The 26,884-nt window shown below is 43.2% G+C and overlaps 2 long non-coding RNA genes across 2 annotated transcripts; one reads left to right on the forward strand and one right to left on the reverse strand.

Annotated features, from left to right (window-relative positions):
- The first annotated feature begins 8,439 nt into the window (after positions 1 to 8,439).
- Positions 8,440 to 18,071, forward strand: LOC117804032. Its single transcript, XR_004628201.1, has 4 exons — positions 8,440 to 10,455; positions 10,933 to 11,094; positions 13,404 to 13,472; positions 17,170 to 18,071. It is a non-coding gene; the product is annotated as an uncharacterized LOC117804032 (long non-coding RNA).
- A 1,667-nt stretch (positions 18,072 to 19,738) lies between these two features.
- LOC117804033 lies at positions 19,739 to 26,364 on the reverse strand. The gene is made up of 3 exons (XR_004628202.1): positions 25,623 to 26,364; positions 20,241 to 20,354; positions 19,739 to 20,119 (listed from the first exon to the last, which is right to left on the reverse strand). It is a non-coding gene; the product is annotated as an uncharacterized LOC117804033 (long non-coding RNA).
- Positions 26,365 to 26,884: the final 520 nt, after the last annotated feature.

Below are 26,884 nucleotides of genomic sequence, written 5' to 3' on the forward strand. Positions count from 1 at the left end.
CCTTTCCCAAATATTTCCCTTTGAGAGTTAATCCCAGAGATAAACGGAAGGTATCGGCCGTGCCACGCCCCAGCCAGGCCCAATCTCTGGAAGAGCCGCTGGGAGTGTTGATGAAAATGGGCAGTCTGAACAGCAATGATTTATTTTCCAAAATCTCTGGCAGTTTTTAATCCTAATTTTTCTTCTCCTCCCCTTCTCTTTAACAGGGCAGGGCAAACAATCTGAAGGCCAACTGGCCAGGCTTTGTGTTTTCCTCAGGCGGATTTGCATGCGAACCCCTGAAGTTTTTGCATGGCCATTGATCTTCTCACTATTCCGGCTCTTCATCCACTCTTTCAAGGACTGAGCCAACATGCAAAGATGTTTCCCAGTATTAGAGGTAAAGAGACACAAGGCCGCCCGTCCTCCTAAGCCCTGTGTGTCCCCTCTCCTGCCTGGCCCTTGGGCCCCACTCTGCTTGCCCCACCTTCCTGAGGGGCCCCGCCCCCACCCGCACCCTGGGGAGGCTCCCACAGTGGCCTCTGGCTGAGCAAAGTTTATGGCTGGGAGCCCCTCCCACCCCTGGACTTCCTCTTGCCAGGTCTCCTTCCAAGATGACTATTTAATTATCTCACGTTTGCTGGGGTGAGGAAGTCTCCCAGAAGCCCCCTACCCCTCCTTGGGTCATCTATGCATTTTTAGCAGCTGCTTGGATTGGTTCATTTAGGAAATAACCTGGGAGAGCTTCCACAGTCGGTAAATAGACACTTGTTGGTATTTTAATTATTATTACTAGCTGAGGCTTATTGAAACAATTGAGTGCTGACATAGTATAAGGGTGTTGGGTCTACAGGGGGGAGCAAAATGTGGTCCCTGCCTCTGGCCGTTTCCAGGCCACTGAAGATGATTGGCAAACTGAAAGCCATGAAGGTAGAAGCAAGAACAGAGGGCTCATGCCCCACATGCATGTGAGGGACTGGTGGAGTCTACCTCTGAGAGGTGAGAAAACCTCACAGAGGAGGTGACATTTGGGCTGTGCTATGGTCTGAGGAGGTGACATATGGACTGTGCTGTGGTCTGAATGTGCCCCCCGCCAATTCATATGCGGGAATCTCAAACCCCCAAGATTATGGTACTAGGAGGTGGGGCCTGTGAGCTGAGATTAATTAGGTTGTGAGGGCAGAGCTTCATGGAGGGGACTAGTGCCCTTATAAGAGAGGCCCCAGAGAGCTCTGTCACCCCTGCTACCACGTGAGGGCACAGCGAGAAGGCGCCGGCTGTGAACCCGGAAGTGGGCTCTCACCAGAACAGGGTGACGCTCGCGCCCTGACCTTGGACCTCCAGCCTCCAGAACTGTGAGAAAGCAATTTCTGTTGTTTGTAAGCCAGCCTGTCTGTGGTATTTCTTGTTACAGTCGAATGGACTAAGGCAGGCTGTTTCCTCAGGGCTGAGTGCAAGTTTGCTAGAGGGAGAGGAAGGAAGAGGACGCGCCTGCAGTGAGAGAAGGATCTGGAGGCAAACAGCGGCTTTGACAACATGTGCCCTCCTTGGGGACAGCAGTCCGGTGTGGCTAGAGTGGGGAGGGAACAGGGCTGAGGGGAGGGGAGGCTGGAATGGACCTAAATGGGAGAGTGACCTTTTGAGGACGATGGTGGTTCCACTGCTGGGACCCTGAGACTTGACAGGAGAGGTGCCGGTGGAGAGGAGGCTTAGGGGTTCCCTGTCGGGAAGGTCTGCCGTAGCTAGGGAAGTCCCACACATGCCCAGACACTTAGTGGATTTTATGCAAGTGGGGCTCCCTCCAAGGTATCGGTGAAGAAAAGCTGGCAGTAAGTGGTTGCTCGGCTTAGCAACCTTGTACCATTGTCCAGAGAGCCGAAATAAACGCACTATGGAGCCCACCGTTGTTCTCTAGGCCTCATGGTCTGATCTCCGTATGTGAAGCATGGCCCCAAATAAACGGGTTGGCCTGGCTAATATAACCACTGGAACTCTGGCGTGCTACAGAGCACGTCCTTTAAAAGTGGGTACAGTCATTCTGACGATACCAAGGGGGTGCCTAAAGGGATAGCCAAAATAAAGCCTCGGATTTATCTTTAGAGAAATCCTTCGATGGGAAGAATAAGTGGCTTGTGTTCTCTGCGTTACAGAATCTGACCTTAATAGACACTTGATCTCAAGAGTAAATTTTTGCCTCCAGGCCCAACTTTGGAGAATCCTTTTTTTCAGGAGGCAGAGACCAGAGAAGTAAGGATGACTGGATATACACCGTCTCCCACCTGGTGTCTGGTGGCGGCCTACTCTAGGTTTAACGAATGAATGGTAGCATTTGCGGTAAAAACGTATTACATACTTAAAGTCCTTGGGGTTTTGTATATTTTAAATAATTTCAAAAATACCAAAATGTTGCAAGAATAATTCAAAGAACTTTTTAGTTCTTGAACAAGTTTAGAGTAAGTTGCAGGCCTGATTTCCCCTTACTCCTAAAAACTGTGGTACATATTGCCTACAAACAAGAATGGTAATTCTCTACGACCGCAACCTACCTGTCAAGACCCGGAGGTCAGCCCTGGAACATTACAACTTCCACCAACACCATTCAGGCTTCACTGACTGAATAACATTCTTTATAGCCAAGTGGTCCAAGCCAGGAGTTGATGCTTTTTTTTAGCTGTCAAGTTTCTTTAATCTCCTTCAATCTGGAATGGTTGCTCAGTTTTTCCTATCTCTCAAAACACTGACATTTGAAGATTACAGGTTAATTAATGTGTAAAATGTTCCTCAATTTGGGTGTGCCTAATGTTTTCTCAGATTCAGGTTAGGCGTTTTTGATAGGAATTTTACAAAAGTGATTTATAATCTCACTGCATCCTGTCAAATGGGCACATGATTTTATTTGCCCAATTATCAATGATATTATTTATTTTTTGACAGCTCCTGCCTCAGGGTATTTGTACAAATAGTACAGGAGGGCAGCAGCCCAGGAAGACACCAGTCCTTCTTTCTTCACACGGGCACATGGAAGCCTCTACTGTGGGGTCTTTGTTGGGGGGGTGTAGGCACCTTGAGGGGATCTGAGCTGGAGCCAGAGCTGGAGCCTGGTTTGAGCCTTGGCCTTGGCTTCTCTCCAGCAGAGTCTGAGACCCTTGATGCTGTGGGCACCAGCATGCTTCCTGAGCTTGGGGTGGGCAGTGTAGGCAAGTTAGCTGAACTTGGGGCCGATGCCTTTTGAAATCTTGGGCTTGACTTCCTTGGGCTTTACAAGGACCTTGATAGCCTTGGCATGCACACTCATGGCCTTGGCATTGTTGGCCTTCATTTTCCTCAGGCCCTTCTTGTGCTTCTTGGCAAAGAATTTGGGGTCTATCCCACTAACAGACTCATTACCTTTATAGTCTCTTGATGCCATTTCTGTGCTATTTTGGGGACTCTCTGTGTGTGGAGTGGTTCTTGTACTTGGCATGTCTGCGCTACAGCCCACCAAATGAGGTTAACTTTGATGACTTGATTCTGGTATCTGTCAGATATTTCCACCATGGACTTATTTATTTTCTCTTTGTTTTTAATAAGAACTTATTTGGGACTATGCAAATATCTCATTCTTCGTCAAACTTTTATCCACTTGGTTTAGCAACCATAGAAATTTCTTGCTTAAATTATTACTATGATGGTTACCAAAATTCTACCAGAATTCTATCATTCCATCTACATTTATTTGTTGGCATGCTACTATAATTTTGAGCTGTCTCTTCTTTCTTCCTATATCTATCTATCTATCTATCTATCATCTATCTATCATCTATCTATCTATCTATCTCGGTATAGAATTGTGGTTTTCTGTCTTATTCAATGGGTTTATAATTCTCTTACTACCATTAACAGTGTTTTGATACTTGAATGGTCCCAGATTCAGCTAGTGGGGCCCTATATAAGTTAGCTTCTGTGTTTTGTTTTGTTTTTTATTCATATCCTTACTACTCTGAGTGCTTCTTTACTTTCTAAGCCAACAAAATATTCTAGGTTCATCTTATACTTTCCCTGACTCAACCCTGGAATCAGGGAATCCTGGTTGCTTTTAGTGGTGAATGGGCTTTAGAAACCAAGACTTTGGCTCTAGGGAGGCTCATTGCAATTGGGGTCTCACTGCTTTAGGCCTTCTCCATAGTCAGAAGTAGAAAACACCTATATAATCTCTCTCCCCCCCCCACACACACTATATTGAAAACCACCAGTACCTATTAATACTTCCAGTTCCAGTGCAACACTACATGGTTCATTCTATCTTCTCCCCTTTCCACATCTGTAACTCTTCTTTTCAACAGTTTGAAACTTGACTCCCATTATCCTCAATGTATTTGCTTATTTGCTCAATCTCTTTGTATGAAGCCAATCTCCTGACTCTGCCAGACCATTGCCTGCTCAACACCCCTTTGTGTGGGCTGCTGATCCCAAGGGCTTTGACACTGAGTCATTAAGGAAGGAAGGTTTTGTTTTGTTTTTAGAATGGGATGGATTATATATACTTTATATCCGAGGATAAACAACATCAGCAACCGGGATACGGTGATTTCAGAAATTCTGAATTTATGCCTTTCACTTTTTACAGACAAACTCTGTGACAAACTTTATCTATAGGGATGAAGTAGGACTTCCTAAAATCCCCAAGCCCTCGGTTAAGTGAGATGATCACATCTTGCTAGTTTAGCTATGCATTTAAACAGAAGTTTGTTTTATATTATCCAGTATTTTTAGGTGTTTTGTGGTGAAAACATTTTCAAATTAGATTGTCCGACTTACTACCAGAGACTTCAGTCCTGAACAGCTAGCTTAAAATTACTGGGAGTAATTACTCTGAAAGGTACCCTTCTACTGGCAAGTGAGTTGTCATGTGACCAGGTCTAGAATGAATGTCACCGGCTCCCCTCTTGGAAACTTCCAGTTCTTGGAGAATGCCTAGGAAAACTCCAGACAAGAGCCAGACATCAGGTTTTTTCAAAGTCTGCCAATCTCGACAACCTATTTCTAGTGGTATGAACCAGCTCCTTCTTAAAAGGCCTTTCATGTACCTGGTGAAGCTATCGTATCTCTCATCTGTCCCCTATCTATCTGTCTATCTATCTATCTATCTATCCATCCATCTATCCACCTATATATCTAACTTCCTTTAGCCAAGAGTCCCATGGCAATCACCACACAGTCCCAGCCATTGATCTTTGTCATCTGAAGTGCGCTTTGGTGAAGGGACTTGTCACCAAGGACTATGTGAATGTATAATGATTGCTGACTTTAGCCAGAGAGGGTTTATCTTGCATTCTAGGCATTTTTAGGATTCCTACTATCAAATGCTATTGTTATGAACCATCCCGCCCAGATCCATTTGATGTGGTATAATTCCCTAGTTTCACCATCAACAGAATAATCAAGATCCCTCCATGCAAGGCACAGCAAATGGCCAGGAACATTTCTATATTTCATTCTGTTGTATTCTGACTTACATAGTCTTTGGACACAGCCATTCTTATAGAATCAGTAACCAGCACCTTCCTAGCCCACATGTGCCTCTGAACTGATCTCAGGCATTCATTCCATGGTGTGCATTTCTTGTGCTCCACTAATTCTTTTGGCAGGAACACTCGGCCTTCATCTTACCAATTGTGTTTACATTAGATTGTGTCCCTTTAGTGACTGTGGCATTTTGTCGTGAAGCCTTGCTGGTTAAGGCCTTGAATGAGTTTAAAATGGCTCATTTTTAAACTCCCAAGTATGTGCCAGCAGAAAGCATCACCATGTATTTCACAGAAGAGTGAGCAATGTCAGTAAGAAAGCCTCAGACTTGTAGTTTTTAAACAAAAGGCCAAGTCTATTATAATACGGCATGTATTAAATGTGGTCATTTTCCCCCAGGCTACCGGCACCACTTTTTTGCCATCAGAGAGCAATGACTGATGTCTGGCAAAATAATTTCCCTAAAAATCCCCAGAAGTTCACTGCAGTTGTAACCCTGGGTAAAGCAGAGACAAAGACCTTACCACAGTAAATATTAGGGGGGAAGAGAACCATACACCAGATCTGAGTCGTCCATTTTTTTTTCTTTAGTACAGCATGGAAAGCCGGTCAGCAGACTCTAGGAGTCAGCTTTTCTGGTATCTTCCTAACTTCCTTGAGGCTCCACACTACCTGCAAAATGGTGGTCAGAGCTTTTGTGTGGCTCTCAGGCTGTTTGTTGTGTTCTGACTTCCTTCATCTCTTCACACCCCCACATCCTGAGCCCTTGTGCTTGGTGTTGCCTACAATCTCCATCTCTACGCCCTTGCACACAACCTTAAAGTTCTCCACTATAGTAATTAGTTCTCAGCTGCATTATTTGTTTATTCATCTCTCATCCCCTCTAGACTGCAAGCCAGTCTTAACGAGTACTATGGCCTATTCAGATTTATATGTATGCTGGGGATATATACAGAGATCAAGAATTATTTGTTGAATGCATAATGAGTGAATGAATGAATGCATACTTCAAAGGTGCCACTTGTAGATTCTCATGGGCTCAGGTTCCAGGGTGGAGGTTGTGTTCACTTGCTTGACAATAGTAGAGAGTACTTTCACTACCTGCTGCTCTTCAGTTCCTTGGTTTTGTCAACAGAAGATGTTGTATTGGGGCAACAGTAAAGTAAAGAGTTAGGGGATAGACAGGTTTTCAAATGCAGCCCTTTATTGGAGCCCTTTATTGAATCATACCTTGAATCACTCTTGCTGGCAATGAAAGGAGTTAAAGGAATGAATCAAAACCATTATATTGAAGTACGTTAGCATCCAGCATCTATTACATTACACACTCAGTTCATATCACTATTTTTGTAACTAATAACATCAGTTTCTTGCCATAACTGATCTTGTATGTTACATTTTATATATTAATTTCTCATATTACATGATTGTACATCAATTTCTTATCCCTAAAATACAAGTTCTATTAAAGACTGTTATCTCTTAAAGTATAGGTGAATGTAGTCTAACAAAGTGGGTTTGTCTGATTTCTTTTCTGTTGAATTGGTTGCTCATTTCACCAAATCAAATAATCCAAACAGATATTTGATGTCGAGTACATGCTGCTTAGGTCACACATTTTTGAGTTAGATAAAAATAGCTCCACTTAAACTCAAATCACTTAGTTAAGCTTAATGCTTTGTGAGTTTCTGGAAACTCGGTTCACTGAAAACATATAGGATGTGTAATGGTTTGCAAAGTGTGCGTTTTTGAAGCAACATCCACTGCTCCCTCACTGTGCAGCACATGCGTGCGCACACACACTCAGTACATTTTATAACTTTATACTTGAGAAGAGGATGTAAAAGTCTCCCTTTGACTGGCAGTGATGAAAACCATTGATTATGCAAGATCAATTAACAAAATGAATGACTTTAAAAGGGAACAACATCCTCTAAATTATATATATTTTCAAAAGCCTTTAATTTTTGCTAATGCCTATTTCTCTTCTTAGTTTTTTGTGTTTGTTTTCCTTTTCTTTTTGGTCTTGGTAAACTAAATTATTTTCGTTAAGAATTATAGAAACAGTTGGAGCTTGGGACCACTTAGGAAGAGCAGGTCATTATTACCAAAAAGTATGCATAATGCCTATTTGTGAACCAGGCTATTTTGCTGAAATGTTTCAGAAAGCTCTGCTAAAGAATAACTGATGTTTTCTGCTTAATAGATTTTCAGTAACTGTTAAATGAATGGCAAACACAAAGCTGAAGCTGATATTTGTTTTTTGTTTTTTTGTTTTTGAGAGAGAGAGTATGTGCACGTGTGCACAAGGGGGCAAGGGCAGAGGGAGAAAGAGAGAGAAACCCAAGCCACTCCCTGTTATGTGTAGAGCCCGATGCAGGGCTCAATCTCACAACCTCGAGGTCATGACCTGAACTGAAATCTAGAATCTGACGCTTAACTGACTGAGCCACCCAGGCGCCCCTGAAACTGATAATTGGAAATGATGTTACTGGAGTTTCAATACGGATGTTTAAAGTTATGGATGGCAAAACTGGTCTTAATGTAAATTACTACCTGACTGTAAAATTCAGTATGGTAAACGTAGCTCTCTAAAAGGAACAATAAAGGCATAATCATCACAGCTCTGTGCTCAGGCCTGAGTGGCTCAGATCTTAAGCATCTGCTTTTGGCTCAGGTCATGATCTCAGGGTCCTGGGATCAAGTCTCCATGCCAGGCTCCCTGCTCAGTGGGGAGCCTACTTCTCCCTCTCCCTCTGCCTGCCACTCCCCCTGCTGTGCTCTCTCTGTCAAATAAATAACTAAAATCTTTAAAAAAAAATGCAGTTCAGAGGAATTTGGAAACTCACATAGCATGAGGCACAGAGGGAGAGTGGTAGGGCGGGGATCACCCCCAGGCCTGCCTAGCTCCCAGGCAGTCCCCACTGCAAGTGTCTGCTGCACTTGGAGCTTCCATCGGGGAGTTCTAGTAGCTGTTTAGGGTAAGGTGTAGGAAAATATTTGAAAGTCATTCTTCTAACCAGTTTGCTTCTTGGTTCTTAAGCAACCAAGTGGATCTAAGTGAGCCACTTTGTGAACAGTCCAGTTTCCATATTGATGAGCACAGAATACAGAATCTTTCCAAAAACTTTGTACTGCACAGTTAATATGACCTGAGGAAGAGGAGATTTTTAAGACCCCTGGCACCATTATTTTCCCTTAGTATTAATCCTTTTCTGAAGCTAGTAGCAGGACAAACATCTCACTGGTGATTTATAACACTACCTGATGTTGATTCAATTTTGTGCCAGCCTAAGACTGAATTTCCAATTAGATAGGACAAGGTGAAAAGAACTACAGAACTTAGTAATTAAGGGCACAAACACTGGAGTCAGACAGCCTTGTGTAAAAATCCTGGGACTGCCATCATATTAATGTGTGACTTCAACCAAGTTATTCTATTGCTCTGGGCCTTAGTTTCCTTTTCTGTAAAATGGGTACAATTATGGCATCTAAGTCATAGGTGGGGATTCCGTGAGGATTAAAGGAAACATCTCTTAAGCATTTGCAATGCCTGGCACATTGAGATTAATGAATGACAATTTTTAGTGAGGTTGTTCATGTTCAATTGTCATTAAGTTATGTTGTTTCTATACCCAACCACAAATGATAATCAAGGCTGTGAGCTAAGGAAATCACAGAGGCTTTTATGGGCTTTGCGACCAGAGGTGATAATATGTGATTCTAAGGAGGATCGGAACTCATTAACAGAACCACTTTCAAGATTAGTTACCATCCAACAGGGAGAAATGGCTTCGAATAGTCCTTTTTGCTTTTGTAGTATTATAAGGATTTTCGGTGAGCCACGCTTGGCATTTATTCAGTAACTTTCACCAAAGAAGCTCAAAACCAGTCACAGAAAAGAAACTGAAAAACCTTGAGACTCAGAAAAGTAATGCTGCCTGATTGGACAGCTAGAAAGTATGGAAGGCCAGACGTGGCTCTGATCACGATATGGATGTGAATACAGTGGAAATGAGATCTTTCTGACATTTCTAAGTGTTTTGTTCCTCTGGCTTCAGAGACGGGTAGATGACAGCACTAAGGAAAAAGAGGACGGGAGGCCCAGTGACTGTTTGAGGAAGCACAGAGAAGGCCTCAGAGGTCTGGTTTAGCAAAGGGAGAGGTAAGGGTGGCAAAGACAGGTCCGCAGATGGAGCTGACAAGCGCTTCTAGACAGGAAATGACACTGGAGCAGTTCGGGCTGGCATCTGGTAAGGTTCGTGCTGTTTCCACCATGTGGTTTGGAAGAACCATGCCATCTGGCAACTTCCTCCCAGAAGCATGAGTTAGTTCGGTTCTTAGCAGCCCTTTCGGCCACATGGGCTCTTTCACTAAAATATAACTCAACCGACAGATTGCGGAACGGGTATGGAGGTCTCGAAACCCCTCTAGAGATTGCCAGAGCCTCTGCAGAAAACGCTCACACCCTCCACGGTCCCCAGTCCCGGCGGAAGCGCCCCTCCCCCGGATCTCGGCTCCGCCCCGCGGCGCGCGAGCGTGTCGTCACCGCAACCGGCCAATCAGGGCGCGTGACCAAAATAGCGCCGTATAAAGGCGTGCAGGCCTAAGCCGCTTTCTCAGAGCCGCGCGCTGGGGCGGGGTTGCGCGCGCAGGTGAGCGGGGCGGAGCCGGCCCACACCTGCTTCCGCGGGAAGTGGGCCGGGAATGCAGTCGGCCGGGCCTCCTGCGCTCGCTGAACTTGCAGTGTCTGTGTAACACCGACGCAACTGGGCTCTAGTTCATTAGAAGTCGTCACTACTCTCCCAACTGGTTTGCAATTCGGAAAGAAGCGCCGACCGCAAACTGCGGCTTGCGTAATCAAAGGGCATGTTTAAAGAGCCGACCACAACCTAGTTTCCAGTGATGACTCCTTGTCCCGCAGGAGAACATGTTAATTTAGCAGGCTCTAAGCCGTGCAGGAAGTCCAAGGTGAATGGACGCGTCTCTGTTCTCCCGAGCAGGCTCACAATTGTAGGTGGCAGACAGGGGGTCCACGGCCAACTGAGGCCGGTGGTAGTAAGATAGACCTCCTTTCCTGAAGGAGGAGATCAATTCAGAATGGGAAGCATTTCTCGAGGTCACCTTTCTAGGAGTAGGTGACTTTTGAGCTATTAGGTGGGAAAAAAGGTTTTGACCTCGTGCATACCTGGGTTCAAGCCTCTGCCTGGTCACCCACCCGCTCTGTGAACACTGAACGCATCAGAAAACCTAAAAGTGTTCCCTTCTTTAAAGTGCAGATAGCAATAGATACGTGCTAACATTTTTGAGGTGCCCCCCCACGGGATCATGTTAATTTCCCCCTTTTTTCCCCGTCCTCCCTTCTTTCCTTAATCTCTTTCTTTCATTCTCTTCATTTTCTTTCTTTTCTCCTTCATCCCTTCATCTTTTTTACCTTTTTGCTAATAGGGGTATAACAACATAATAACTTGCGCAGATCTTAAGAGGACACGTAGGTGAACTTTCCTGTATGTATACACATGTAATCAGCTCCCAGATCAAGCTGTAGGACATTTCAATCACCCCAGGTTTCCAACTGCTCCTACCAAGTCAATGCTTATCACCGCAGAGGTAAGCACTATCCTGAAATCTATTAATATATATTAATTTGCCTGTTCTTAAACTTTATATAATTGCAATCAAGCAGTGTGCTTTTTTCTGTCTGGTTTCTTTCACCCAACATAATATCTGTAAGATTTATCCATGGAATTGCTTGTATCAGTAATTTGTTTATTGCTGGGTAGTATTCTTTTGTATGAATATGACTCCTTTCCTTCCCTAATAACCACCCAGGCCCTTAAAATTGCCTATTGGGAAAGCTGAATGTGAGAAAGGGTTAAGGGAACTTCCCTAAGGTGTCAGCAGAGCAGAGGTATGGGAAGGGGTCCCATGGTTATCTCCCCTTACACCCAGGGAAGAAGGTGACCAGTGAGTTTTTGCCTCTTCTGGATGGCTCCTCTCTCCGGGCATTGTGGTCCTGATAGATTTCCAAATATTGGTATTGGGTACCAGTGTAGACAGAGCTTGCGGGTCAGTCTCCCGACCACCCGTCACCTTCCCTCCTGTGAACTCTGGCTGGAGCTTTCAGATAGGCCGTTTTATTGGTATCTACTCTGCAGCCCTGCGCCTGGACTCCCCTGGGGCCACCGGCTGGCTTCCTGGCTCATCTCCCAGCCGCTGCTCCTCCAGCTTCTGCCCTGGGTACAGCTGCTTCTTGTGGTGTGGATGCACAGGGAGGCGCAGCCCTGGGACAGATGCGATTCCCCTCCGGTTGGGTTGTAGGAGCCGGCTGGGGCGGAATACACTACAATTAATTTATCTTATTCTACCATTGATGGTCAATTTGGTTGTTTTCAGTTTTTGTCTATTTTGAATGAAGCTGCTGTGGACATTCTTACAGTCTTTTGGTGAATAAATGCGCTCAATTTTATTTGGTATACAGTGGAATATCTGTCATAGCATAGGAGTATGTTTCATTTTAATGGACACTGCCTGTTTCCCAAAAAGGTTGAATCAATTAATGAAAGTTAGTTACTTAATCTCCTTGACAACAGTTGGCATTAACAGTCTTTTAAAATTCTTGGTGAGTATGTAGCACTATTTTCTTGTGGTTTTCATTTGTATTTCCCTAACGAATAGTGATGTTGAGCCTCTTTAATACTTATTACCCATTGGGTAACATTTTTTTGTGAAATAGTTATTCGAGTCTTTTTTGTTTGTTTGTTTTTAATGGGCTTGTCTGTCTTTTCCCTAGGATTTCTAGGAATGCTTTATATTTTCTGGATATGAGTCTTTTGTTAAGCATTATGTATCATGGATATATCCTCCCAGTCTCTGCCTTGCCTATTCAGTTCCTTATGCTGTCTTTATTTTATTTTGTTTTTAAAATAAATGTGCAATAACATTGAATTTTTAAAAATTTACAGTTCTTTGGGGCGCCTGGGTGGCACAGCGGTTAAGCGTCNGGACGTCTGCCTTCGGCTCAGGGCGTGATCCCGGTGTTCTGGGATCGAGCCCCACATCAGGCTCCTCTGCTATGAGCCTGCTTCTTCCTCTCCCACTCCCCCTGCTTGTGTTCCCTCTCTCGCTGGCTGTCTCTCTCTCTGTCGAATAAATAAATAAAATCTTTAAAAAAAAATAAAATAAAAAAATAATAAAAATTTACAGTTCTACGAGATTTGACACATGTATAAATACTGTAACCACCACTAAAATCGGGATCCAGAACAGTTCCATCACCCCAGAAAACTCCCTGTGCAGTCATATCCTACCCCACCTGTTACCCTGGGAATCATGAATCTGTTCTTTGTTATAGTTTGGCCCTTTCCAGAATGGCATATAAATGGCATCATATAGTGGTTAGCCTTTTGAGTCTGGCTTCTTTCGTTCAGGATAGTGCTTGTGAGATTCGTATATGCTGTTGCATGGATTAATCCATTCTTTTTTAAAATACATTTTTATTTTTATTTTTTAAAGATTTCATTTATTTGTTAGAGAGAGAGCGAGCGCACACACATGCAAGCAAGGGGAGCAGCAGGCAGAGGGAGAAGCTGATGCGGGACTTGATCCCAGGACCCTGGGGTCATGACCTGAGCCAAAGGCAGACGCTCAACCCACTGAGCCAGCCAGGTTTCCATAGCCCATTCTTTTTTATCGCTCAGTAGGATTCTATTGTGTGGCTGTACCACTGTTTGTTTACTTGTTGAAGGAACTCTGAGTGGTTTTCAATATTTGACAATTATAAGTAGCACTGCTATAAACATTTGTGTACAGTTTTATGTGTGTATATAAATATCAGTTTAAATACCCAGGAGACTGTTGCTGTGTCATTTGGGAAGTATATATTTAACTTTATACAAATCTGCCAAACTGTTTTCCAGAGAGAACCATTTTGTGTTCCCATCAGCAGTGTGAGAGTTCCGGTTGCTCTGTATCTTCATCAGTACTCGGTATTGTCACGTTTTATTTTAGTGGTTCTAATATGTGGTGGTGGTATCTCATCATGGTTTTAATGTGCAATTTTATAAAGGTTAATGATGTTAAGCATCATTTTATGGGCTTATTTGCAATACATTTATTCTCATCGATGAAAGGTCTATTCAAGCCTTTTTCCCATTAAAAAAACAAAACAGGTTGGGGGAACCTGGGTGACTCAGTCAGTTAGGCAGCCCACTCTTTTTTTTTTTTTTAAGATTTTATTTATTTATTTGACAGAGATAGAGACAGCCAGCGAGAGAGGGAACACAAGCAGGGGGAGTGGGAGAGGAAGAAGCAGGCTCTCAGCAGAGGAGCCTGATGTGGAGCTCCATCCCACAACACCGGGATCACGCCCTGAGCCAAAGGCAGACGCTTAACCGCTGTGCCACCCAGGCGCCCCAAGGCAGCCCACTCTTGATTTCAGCTCAGGTTGTGATATCAGGGTTGTAGGATCCGGCGCCATGTCGGGCTCCATGCTCAGCAGAGAGTCTACTTGAGATTCTCTCTCTTTCCCCCATCCCCCTCAAATAAATAAATAAAATCTTAAAAAAAAAAAAAACCCAACAACTAGGATGTTTTCTTGCTGTTCAATTTTGAGAGTTCTTTCTGTATTCTGGATACAAGTCCTTTGAAAGACTTCCTTCCACTGAATTGACATTGCATCTTTGTGAAGAATCATTGGCCATATTGTGTGCCTATTACCATTGTTCTTACATATCTACTTTTTCCCTGTAGACATAAAAAATTCCCTGTCTGATAAGTCCACACTCTGTGGCATCTGAGTCAGGTTCAGATGCTTGCTTTGTCTTTTCAAACTGTAATTGTTCTTGTCTTTTTTTTTTTTTAAAGATTTTATTTATTTATTTGACAGAGATAGAGATAGCCAGTGAGAGAGGGAACACAAGCAGGGGGAGTGGGAGAGGAAGAGGCAGGCACATAGCAGAAGAGCCTGATGTGGGGCTCGATCCCATAACGCCGGGATCACGCCCTGAGCCGAAGGCAGATGCTTAACTGCTGTGCTATCCAGGCGCCCCTGTTCTTGTCTTTTACCATGCCTGGTAATTTTTTTTTGTTGAATGCCAGACATATTGTGTCAGGTAAGAGGAACTGGGGCAATCAGGCTTTTAGGGTAAAGTTTTCTGTTCATCTGCCAGGAGTTGCCTGTGCTTAATGTTTGCTCTCACCATAGGTACCAGAGACTTCCTCTGGTTTCCTCATTTTTCTTATGCTTCCCTGTTGCCTTTGGGTTTTCCTAAGAAAGTCTTTAGTAGAGTCTGTGTTTTGCAGCTCGTTCTCTCCATTGCAATCCCTGTGACTGTATTCCAGAGCCCTGTTGATATCGTGGTAATGTGTGAGGGGAGGGAGGTAGTCTGTAATCATAGAATTATAATTAAATCTGTTTTTAAGGGGCCTGAGCCCTTGGACTGTGACATTCAGAAGCAGTTCTTAGCCTTTTCTTTTCCTCTCCTTATCTGAGACAAGAAGGCTTGAGGGGGTTATAACTGGCTAATTGCCATTCCTTCAAATCAGGTAAGACTCCCTTAGAGGACAGGCCTTTGTTAGGGAGACTTCTTTGGGTGTTTTTCAAAATGGTGAATTTCCCTCTTCCCCTGCCTGAAAGCATGCTGGGGCTTCCAGAACAAAAGCCCATGAAAATGTGGGGTCCTTATAAGACTGGGCCCCCAGGAGAGCTGAAAACAGAAGATCTGTTGATTAATTTTTAAGTTTGGAGATTTTCTAGTTATCTTTCTCTTATTGATTCCTGGTTCCCATTGTGGTCATAGAACATATTTTGTATTATTACAGGACTTCTGGGTGGCTCAGTCAGTCAAGTGTCTGCCTTCAGCTCAGGTCCTGATCCCAGGATCCTGGGATCAAGTCCCACATTGGGCTCCCTGCTCAGTGAGGAGACTGATTCTCCCTCTGCCTGCTGCTCCCCCTGTTTGTGCTCTCTCTCCTTTCTCTCTCTGATAGATAGATAGATAGATAAATAAATAAATAAATAAATAAATAAATAAATAAATAAATAAATAAAATCTTTAAAAACAAAACAAAAACNTGCTCCCCCTGTTTGTGCTCTCTCTCCTTTCTCTCTCTGATAGATAGATAGATAAATAAATAAATAAATAAATAAATAAATAAATAAATAAATAAAATCTTTAAAAACAAAACAAAAACAGGAAAACCGTATTTTATATTATTTCATTTTTTAAAACTTAATCGAGACTTGTTTTATGACCCTGGATATGGTCTATTTTGGTGAGTGGTCCTCAGGAAGAATGTACTACGTGAACTAATCTACAGGTATCAATCACATTCGTTGGTTGATGGTGTTTTCAGTTTTGTGTCCTTGCTGATTTTCTGTCTGCTTGTTCTGTTGATTACCAAGAGGAGTGTTGAACTCTCTACCTATAATTTTGGATTTGCCCATTTCCCCTTCGTTTTATCAATTTTTGCTGCAGGTATTTTGAAGCTCTGTTGTCCAGTGTGTGCACATTTAGAACGCTGTGCTCTCTTGGCAGCCCTTTTGTCATGTGCAAGGACAGCAAAGGGTATGAGATTCTACCCCCCTTACAAGCTTAACGAGTTAGCCTACCACAGTTTCGTGGATGCTGGCAGAAGACACAGGATGTTATTAGCCACAAGAGCAGTAGCCACACTGTCAGCTTTTGCACCACTTCCTTGAGCCCCATTGCTCAGCTGCTGATGCAAACGGGGCCGGATGGCACCTGCACAAACAGTGGGCCGCAGCACAGCAGATGATCCCTGGGGTTATGGGACCCAAATCTTTGATTACGGGCAAGAAATCTTCCTGACCTTTGCCATGGTTATACTGGACTAAAAGCAGACCAGCCACTGTCTTACTCGAGAGGGGAGCGGTTTCTGTTTCCATTGCTGTTGACTGCACAAACATCCTTGAAAAGATACTCCAGATCCAAGACAGTCATTGCCTCTGTTCACAAGATGTTCGGAGATGCAAAGGCCTTTAGAGAACTGTCCTTCAGCAATAACGTCCCCGTCTATCCCCTGTAATTCTGGTTCTGAGGTCTGCTTTGTCTGGTGTTAACCGGCTTTCTCTTGGTTAGTGTTTGCATGGCGCATTGGTTTCCATCTTTTTATTTTTAACCTCCTTCTATCTTTACATTTATGATGAATCTGTGTGTCTGCGTGTATATGTTTTGTTTTGTAGACAGCATATGGTTTGGTCTTGTTTTTTCATCTATTCTGAAAATCTCTTATCTCTTAATTTGCATGTTTAGATCAGGGGATGGTAAACTATGCCTGTGGGTCAGATCTGGTTAATGGCCTGTTTTTGTAACTAAGATTTTGTTGAAATGTAGCCAGGCTCGTTCATTTATATCTTTTCTTTGGTGGCTTTTCCCTTATAAGAGTAGAATTGAGTAGTAGCAACAGAGACCATGTGACTGAGAAATCCCAAAATATTTACTGTCTGGCACTTCATAGAAAAAAATTGCAGACCCTGGTTTAGATTTTTACATTTGATGTAGTTATTGACATGTCTGGATTTAGGTTATTTTTAAAATTATTTTATTTCTTTTTTTGCTTCTTCCCTATTTTTCATTCTTTTTTTCTTCTGTCCTGGCTTATCTTGGATTATCTGAATAGTTTTTAATGTTACATCTTAATTTTCTTTTTTTTCTTTTGAAGATTTATTTATTTATGAGAGAGAGACCAGGGGGAGGGGCAGAAGGAAAGAATCCCAAACAGACTTCCTGCAGCGTGTGGAGCGGACACGGGGCTCGAGGCCACAACCCAGAGATCACAACCTGAGCTGAAATCAAGAGTCAGACACTCAACCGGCCGAGCCACTCAGGCGCCCCCTCCCTTTTAATTTTCTGTTGAATTTTTCATTGTATCTCTTTGTACGTGTTTGTAATGGTTGCTCTAGGGATTATAATGTACAGACTTAACATTGCACAGCCTAATTAGAACTCGTATTTTATCACTTCAGTTGAATGTCGATACATTACTACCATATAGATCTCTTCATGTTGGAATATCTTTTTCTTTGGATCTTCTGAGTTTTACTTTGCAATGTCTGTTTTTGTGGCTGCCTCCCTAAGTCCTCTCTCTGCTGGGGAGTAGCCTACAGCCTGGCGTCCTCATCCCCGTTCTCCCTTATCTGTCCTGCACAGATCCATCTCCCTGAAGTACATTCTCAGCTTATCATTGGGCTGCTCAGAGTATTTATTTGACGCTTTATCGCTTAGAACATAAAATCCAAATTAATCAGCTGCTCTTCCGTCTCCTGCCATCCCATCCATCCTATCAGGAAATGCATCTTGAGCTGCTCTCTAGCCTCTGGGGAGAAGGAGCTCCACCTAAATTCTCTGCTCCAGCCAGATGGCTTTCATCATAGTCCTGCCTCCAAGTTCTTGCAAACTATCTCCTTGCCTGTCCCAACTCTGTGCAAATTTCCAGGACTCCATAAGCCACTTCCTGCAGAGAGGCCCCTTGGGCATCCCAGGTCACCTCAGCCTTTCTTTTCAGTAGCACGTGATCACCAAACTGAGTATAGAATGGAGTCAAATCAACATTGACATGATTTTAAATTGTGGGCAACAACAACGGGCCATCCCGGTCGGGAACAGGGAAGTAAGAGCAGTAAGTGGGAAACAGAGTTGGGTCAGGGTTACAGTGGCCGAGTAGGTGGGAGAGGCTTCCTGTCCCATCATGAAAACACCCGTGCAGCAGCTGACTTTTAGCGCATGAATCTACAACCAGAGGATCTCTCCTTAGATCTGGAGTCTCCTGAGGGCTCTGATTTTGAAGAGCTTTTAAATTCAGTAGGAAAGGGGTCCCTGGGTGGCTCAGTCCTTAAGTGTCTGCCTTCTGCTCAGGTCATGATCCCAGGGTCCTGGGATAGAGCCTGGCATCAGGTTCCCTGCTTAGCGGGAAGCCTGCTTCTTCCTCTCCCACTCCTCCTGCTTGTGTTCCCTCTCTCGCTGTCTCTCTCTCTCTCTCTCTGTCAAATCAATCAATCAATCAATCAATCTTAGAAAAAAAATTTGGTAGGAAAGAGTCTCTAGAGCCCTTCCTGGGAATAAGTGTTGAGAGGAAGGAAGCGCATAGGACCTGAGGGCCTGGTGGCCTAGTGGCCTGAGGTGACCACTCCCTCCCATGCAGCTCTGTGCCTAGGGTCCACCTCATCTGGTGCTGGAGAGAATCCAGCACATTCCACTCACCTGTGTGCCAGAGCTCACTTTTGTTCTTGGCTCCATCTTCAGTAATTTGTTATCAAGAGAAAGACTCCCAGCAAAATCATGTTTCTTGCACAATCCCAAAGGTGATAAATTGCCCCAGATGAACATAGACCAGAGTGGGCTGACCCGAGATAGCGAAGAGCAGGGCAGAGGGACTTACGATCAAGATCAATATCGAACAGGATCTGTGGGGAATGGATGCGTATTGTGACTTCCTACCATGGTGCGTTGTCGAAGTGCCATAAGCACAAACAAAACACCCTCTTGTTCTTATTGCAGAAATAATACACATTTATTGTATAAAAGTTAGAGAATACAGTCAAGGAAGAAATAAAAGTCATCCATAACTCTGTTATATTTTAGTGCACAACTTTGAAAATCTTATGCACCTTCCTCCCTCCCTCCCTCCCTCCCTCCCTTTGTCCTTTGCAATGGGAGATATTTGACCACTGTCCCTCTTAGTAATTCCCTGAACTAGATCCTTTCAGTGTCTCTGCTCCCCAGTTCTCACCTCCGTTGTCCCTCTCCTCTCCTGGGGCATATCCTCCTCTCTGCCTTTTTCTTGCTGTAGGATCATTTCGGATGACCCCATCTGGTCATCCACACAGGTAGGGGCAGAGACCAAGGCAACCTTAGTGTGAAGATGGGCATACCCGACAGCAAAGGAATTTTCTCACTGGGATCTACAGGCAGGGCAGCTGGTACAGCCGTAGGGTCAGCTCAGGGGGGAACGTGGACTGAAAGAGGCTGCCGCACATAGACTGGCTCCGTGTCATACCTCTCTCCAGACAGTCAGCATGTGACTGACCGTCTGCTCCAGCAGGAGGGTAGGGTGCTCGGGGGCAGGGACGGGGACACACTGGCAGAAAGATTTACTTTTTCACTGAGTTTTAACACACAGACAATAAGGGGCGTGAGGAACGCTCATCTTAAGTGCGTAGCTCAATAAAGTTTTACATTTGTGGGTACCTATATGACTATGTTTGAGCTCAAGATATTAAACCTTTCCCTCACCCGGACGTTTTCCTCTGCTCCTTCCCAGTCAATATCCATTTCCCCTGAATCCTCTCCACCCCGAACGCATGGTTTTGGCTTCTTTGAGCAGGTGGTGCTTCATATTTGGCCTCTTTGGCTCCAAATAATGTCTGTGAGATGCTTATTGTTTGCTACTATGTTGAAGATATTGTTTCATCAGCTTCTTATTTTACCAAAAATGGAATCGTCTTGTGCATGCTGTTTGTCGTGGGTCTTTCCGTTTAATGTATTGGCAACAGTTTCCCTTGTCTTTAGCGTTCTTTTGCTACGGATTTTTCAAAGTTTGGATAATGTTCTCTATTATGTGTGTGCTGTAGTTTATTGGACCAGCCCTCAATTGTTCAACATGAGATAATTTCCTTTTTAAAAAATTACAAACAATACTTCATTGAACATTCTTGCAATGAAATCTTTGTGCACATACTTATTTCTTTAGGATAAACTATAAGAAATAGAATCACGAGATCAAAGATCATATACCTTTTTAAAGCTTTGTTATCCAGAAAGGTTGTATTAATTTTCTGTTAGCGGCAATGAATGAGAGTGTCTGTTTCCTCAAATCTTTACCATCACTGGACATCATATTTTGAATATCTGCCAAAGTAATAGATGAAATGTATCTTTTTGAAAAAATAACTTAAAAAATTAAACATGTATCATTTTAACTTGCATTTCTTCAGTTACAAATGTGGCCAAACCCTTTTATATTTACTAATCCCTTCTTCTGTCTTGAGACTCTTGATGTCTGTGTCAGGCAGGGTTTAGTTGTAGATAACTGAACCACTCTTTCTATTTTAAGGAGAAAGAGCTATGACAAAGGGAATTAGCTTCTTACAAAATCACTGGGAGAGCTGGGGGAGCAGGACCTGTGCTGGCCTGAGAGGAATAACTCTGAGAACACTACCCCAACCTGCTGCCTCTGGAGAGCTGCTGCTTTTGCCTTAATCAGTTTCATTCTACATCCTGGGCAACCGCCCAGGGCTGTTGGCCCTTTAGCCATGAGATCCCCTAGAACTTCCCCAGCAAAAATAGTGTCTTGTGCCCAGCTCCCAAGACACAGACAGCTGTTGTTAACTAGACTGGAGCCTCTGCTAATTCCACCATCAGAATAAACAACAACAAAGTGAAAACAACCCAAATACAAAATACCCAAGAATGCTAGGTTAAATGTAACAAATGTCCTTTTCGGTGTATTTGAGGTTAGGAGAAGGCCAAGGAAACTCCCAGGGGTCACAAATGAAAAGGGAGCTGGAAACTGGAGTTGTAAGCAAATGCTGGGGGTACTCAGTCTGGTAAGCTAGATGCTTGGATGGTCCTCTGAGCCTGGTAGACAATGCCTTGAGGGGCCCCTGCATATTAGGGAGATGAAATGGAGGGTTCTAAGACCCCCACAGGGCTATGGCCTCCGGGAAAGAATGGACTGAATACAAAAAAAAAAAAAATCTGACTTTTAGCAAAGAGAAATAACAAAGACATTTGTCTTTGCCCATGCTCTGAGTTGGGAAGAAAAGTAGCTTTCAGGAATTTGTGATGATACATTGCCACCTGTATGGGTTTTGGGTTTGAGGTTTGAAGCTACACTGAGTGGTTTGAGAAGTTAATTTTGTGAGCCTGAGTTGGTAACAATTCTGGACATCTGACAAAAGCTATGCAGATCTTTCTGGGGAGACATAGTCTCAATCTAGGCCTTACAGGATTCCTACAGATAAACCCCAGCTGAATATAAGCTCCTACTACAAAAAAAAAAAAAAAAAAAAAAAAAAAAAAAAAAAAACCAAAGAAACAAGCCACCATAAAAGAATTAACAAAAACTCCTAAGAACTTATGATACTGGATTTATCAAATGCAGAATATAAAACAAGAATGCCTGAAATGTTTGGTTAAATTTAAAAACATACACAAGAAAGGAACAAGAGTACTATATAATATAAATTCCCAAAATTATAAGTGGACAGCTTGATGAAATTTCATAATCTGAACACGTGTGTAACCAGCACCCATAACAAAAAACAGAACATTAGCAGCACCCCAAATCTCCCATCCCTCATATTTCCTTCCAGTCATTACCCATATCTCTCCTAAGGGTAACTACTATTTTAACTTTTTTTTTTTTTTTAAAGATTTTATTTATTTATTTGACAGAGAGAGACAGCGAGAGAGGGAACACAGCAAGGGGAGTGTGAGAGAGAGAAACAGGCTTCCGGCCTGGCAGGGAGCCCAATGCGGGCCTCATCCCAGGATACCAGGATCATGAACTTAGCCCAAGGCAGACACCTAACGGCTGGGCTGAGCCACCCAGGCACCCCACTACTATCCTAACTTCTAATAGCACTGATTAGTTTTAGGCTAATTTGGAAAAACACTAGATAGAATGTCTAAGAAATTAAAAGTATATTTAAGAAATTAAAAAAACAAACCACCAAATGGGTTAAATAGATTTGACATATCTAAAGAAAGAGTTAGATAGGGAATTAATTGAATTAGAGTTGAATAATTTTCCAGAACACAGCACAGAGAAACAAAATGATGGAGAAAAGGCAGGAATGAAGAGACATGGAGGATAAACCAGGGGATCTAACATGCTTCTCATAAAACTTCCACAAGAACAATGGAGAGAACATGAGAAAGGTGATTTTCCACAAGAGAATGTCTGAGAATTTTTCACAATTGCTGAAAGCTTTGAATCCTTAGATTCAGGAATAATACTGAGTCCTAAGCAGAAAAAATAAGACAAACACCTTGACTCAGCATAGTGGTACTGAGATCACTGAGGAAAAACGGAACTACATTGCCGCCACAGAAAAGACAGGTGCCTTAAGAAGGTACAGCAGTGAGATCAACACCAGGTTCCTCAAAGGAAACAGTGGAAGGGGAGGCAGGGGAGGGGCGGTACCTTCAAAATGCTGAGACACAGTAACTGGTAATATAGAATTATATGTCTCACTGATCTATCCTTCCAGAGTGTGGGTGCAAAAAAGATGTTTGCAGACCCTCCCCCCCAAAATGCTCCCACAAACAAAATGGACAAATACAAAACTCGCAAACAAATGATGATGGCAAAAAATATTGAGCATTTAGTGCGCGCAGACCCTCAGGGAGAGAACTTCTAAAGCGTGTAATTTATGAGAAGGAAAATAATTCCAGGAGGAAGTTCTGAAATGCAAGAAGGAAAACTGAGCAAACAAAATTGGGAAGCGTATACGAAAGGCGTCATAACCTGCACTTGAAAACAATAATAGGATCTGATTTGGGAGTTAGAAGACAAGGTCAAATGAAAATCCTGAGTCATGAAAATCTGTGAGATGGGAGAGGAAAATTAGAGTTCAAGTATTCAAAGCCCTCATATTTTTAGGAAGAATAGCAAAGATGCTTAAGAATTTTATGCTTTGCTAACTATGAATGTTAAAAATCAGGGGCACCTGGGTGGCTCAGTTGGTTAAGGGGCTGCCTTGTCGTCAGGGCCTGGGATCCAGGCTCCCTGCTGGGGGGCGGGGAGTCTGCTTCTGCCTCTTCCTGCTCTGCCTGCCGCTCCCCCTGCTTTGACGCGCGCCTCTCTCTCTGACAAATAAATACAAATCTTTAAAAATCAAAGTCTGGGTACTAAAAGAATAAAATTTAAGCAGTGTTTCTCAAAGCATGCTCCCTGGGCCAGCATTATCAGCAGCACCTGGACATTTTTTAGAAATGCAAATTGTTGGGCTCTGTCCCAGAAATTGAAATCAGAAATGCTGGTCTGGCCCCCAGCAATCTGTGTTTTGACAAGCTCTGATGCCACTAACATGTGAGGACCATGAAATTAAGTATGTACATTTGAGTCCAATCAGTGGGGAAAACACCTAAGTCAAACTTCTTAATCCAAAATAAGGTAGAGAAGGAGAAAAAAGTAGAAGCATAAAATGAGCAGGGAAAAGAAAGCAAAATGGAAATAATTTCAAATAAATCAATACTCATACTACTAATAAAAAATATAGATAGACCAAATTTGCCACTTTAGGTAGATTTGTAGGTTGATTTTTGACAAATCTACCCTATGCTATTTATAAGAGACAACAAAAAGTTGAAAGTAAAAAAAGTGAAAAAATAGATACTAGGTAAATAGGAAGACACAATTTCATAAAGTTGTCCACTCTCTCCAAATCAATCTGTAAATTCAATTCCAGTTCAATTCTAATAAAAATCTAAATCAGGCTTTTCTTGGATCTTGCAAGCTGATTTTACATTTCTATAGAAAAACAAAGCTCCAGGAAAACTAGGTTTGAAGCAGCACAAGGTTTAGGTTGGTTCTACGAAGTTCAAGTGTTTCAAAGTGGCATTGGTAAAGACACAAAAAGATGAATGCTTTACAGTCAAAAGTACATGGAAATTTGATAAACCCCAGAGGGCACGGAAGGTCAGTGAGGGAAGAATGGTGTCTAGACAATTGGTTAATCAGATGGGAAAAATAAGAGTGAATCTCTAGAGGTGCCTGGCTGGTTCAGTTGGTAAAGCATGTGACTCTTGATCTCGGGGTTGTAAGTTCAAGCCCTGTGTTGGGTGTAGAAATTACTTAAAAATAAAATCTTAGGGGTGCCTGGGTGGCTCAGTCAGTTAAGCGTCTGATTCTTGATTTGGGCTCAGGTCATGATCTTAGGATCTTGAGATCAAGCCCTGCGTCGGTCTCCGTACTCAGCTCACAGCATGCTCAAGATTCTCTCTCCCTCTCCCTCCCCCTTTACCCTTCCCCTGCTCTCTAAAATAAACAAAATCTGTAAAAAAATATGCAAAGTTTACACATTTTTTAAAAAAAAAGATTGAATCTTCACATTATAAACAAAATCAGTTCCGGGGTGGATTAAAGATCTAAATAGAAAAGGCAAAAATTCCCACCTTTAAGAAAAAATGGTTAGGATGACAGATTAAGGAAAGACTTCTTAAAATCACACACAAAAAAGCATAAATAACAAGATTGCTATCTTACTGATATTAAATTTTAAAACTTCATCAAAAGACAAAATTAAGGAATAAAAAGATAAGTCATTGGCTCTGAGAAGGTTTGTGCAATGTATTCTATTTATGACCACAAGCAGCAGAAGGTTGGTATACAAGATACAGGAAGAACCAGTGATAATCAGGAAGATGAACAACCCAGCGGAAAAGACAGGCAATTTGCTCAAGACAGAAACAGGATGGAAAATTAATAGAAAAATTCCTAGTAATCAGGCAAAGGAGCATTAAAACCACAAAGAAATATTTTATACCCTTCAGACTGATGAAAATTCCAACTCTGATGATAGCAGCTACTGGTGTAGATAAGGAGGAAACCTTCCAGAGTGTAATTTGTTAACCGTTTGGTAGAATAATTTGGAAATATCCAACAAATCGAAAAATACAGGTATAATAAGATCAACTAATTCTTCTTGTAGGTACAATCCTGGACAAGCCCTTGCACATGACAAGGAGACATATATAGAAATATCTCAAGTATTATTCTTTTATACTGGAAAATTGGAAACAAATGAAATTTCTATCAGGAGAATGGATGAGTAAATTGTTGCCTATTCCTACCATGGGATACTAAATAGCAATGAAAGTGAATGAGCTAGAGTCATGCTGGTCAACATGGATAAATCTCGTAACACTGAGTGAAAAATGTGAACTACAGAGGTATATATGCTGGATACCAGTACCAGTCTTAGACTGGGGCAAGTGGGGCCCCTGTCCCAGGTCCCTCTCTCTAGGAGTCCCTGCACTTTGGCTCACCTTCCTTGAAATTCTTTACTTCCCCAACCGGTGCCTGGGACCAACTGAATGGGGCCGGCTGCTCTCTGCACAGGGGGTTTAGTGCTTGGACAGAGACCTGCGTGGACCTCCCTCTTTACAGACCTCTGCCCAGCACACCGAGGTGATCGGAAATCCTGAAGAGCCCTGCGCTGTGCCTTTCCGTGCCAAGCCAGGTTCCAGGAAAGACTATCCGCAGATTGTTCTCGCTGGCTGGTGCAGGTTTTCTTTCGCGGCGTAGAGCAAGACTGGGCTGTCAGCATGGTGCGGACACACCATTTTGGGCCACTCAGATTAATGATGTAGGCAGGGACCCTGCCAAATTCAATTCAAGATAGGAGTTGCTTCTTGAAGGGAGGGAGAATTCGGTGAAGGTTAGAGTTACACTGGGAGCTAGTTTTGAAATGTTTTATTCCTTAAGCTGTGTGGTGGTGGATAGAGGGGGTTGATTGCATTATTTTTAAGCCTTTATGTGTGTTTGAAATATTTCATTAACCCAAAAAAAAAAAAAAAGGAAGAAAGGAAAGAAGGCATGTAAGTCTTTCTCTGCCTTTGTAGGGCGGGGGGGGGCAGTGGGCTACGGGGGTGGCGGGGCGGGACACCAGCCCGAGACTTTCTGTTCTCCCGCGGGAAGATGCGCCGCGCTGCACGTCCCTACCTGTCCGGTCTAGCTCTGCCGTGCGCTGTCAGCCCCTTCCCCAGCAAACACCTGCTAAACGCTTAAATCTTGCAAATGGAAAGAAAATTCCACGGTGAGGTTAAAAGTCAAAGTCATCCAAAATTCTGAGCTTTGGACAAAACTGAAAAAGTTTTTCGTCGAAACTTTATTAAATTCAGTCGTAGCAAATTCTGCATTGCTATGAATCTTGACTGTGTAATACAGGAGTTTTCATTTGGTGGTTCTTTCCAGTCTCCCAGGACAGGGAAGGAATCTCTTGAGATAAAGGAGCCACGCTGGGAAACGGGCCCCCAGCTAAGCTCCCTTCTGGAGGCGCCGCCTCCCCGTGTTGCACACATTTTCTCCTGTGTGGTTTCCGTTCCAAGCCAGACCAGTTCTGCAACGTGCTTTTGTACCTTTCCAGAGCCCGATCGGAAGCAGCTTGCCAAGGCTTTCAAACCCATTGGATTTTCCGTTGTTTAAAAGTCTCTTTCTTTTGAAGGCCTTTGAGTAAATCATAAAATTAACATCTAAAAAGACTGCGCAGCCACTGCGCTGGGGGAGGGCTGGGGGCTTCGGACCAGCCCCACCACAAGTGACCCTCCTAAGGGCCTTAGATTCGGGAAGGAGCTTTGCAGGTGTAAGGTGCGGCGGCTGCGGCGAGGTGGAGGTGCCCAGGCAGGGGGAGGGGCAGCGGTACAACGGGCCT

The sequence above is a fragment of the Ailuropoda melanoleuca genome, chromosome 10 (genome assembly GCF_002007445.2).
Source record: "Ailuropoda melanoleuca isolate Jingjing chromosome 10, ASM200744v2, whole genome shotgun sequence".
NCBI classification, from domain to species: domain Eukaryota; kingdom Metazoa; phylum Chordata; class Mammalia; order Carnivora; family Ursidae; genus Ailuropoda; species Ailuropoda melanoleuca.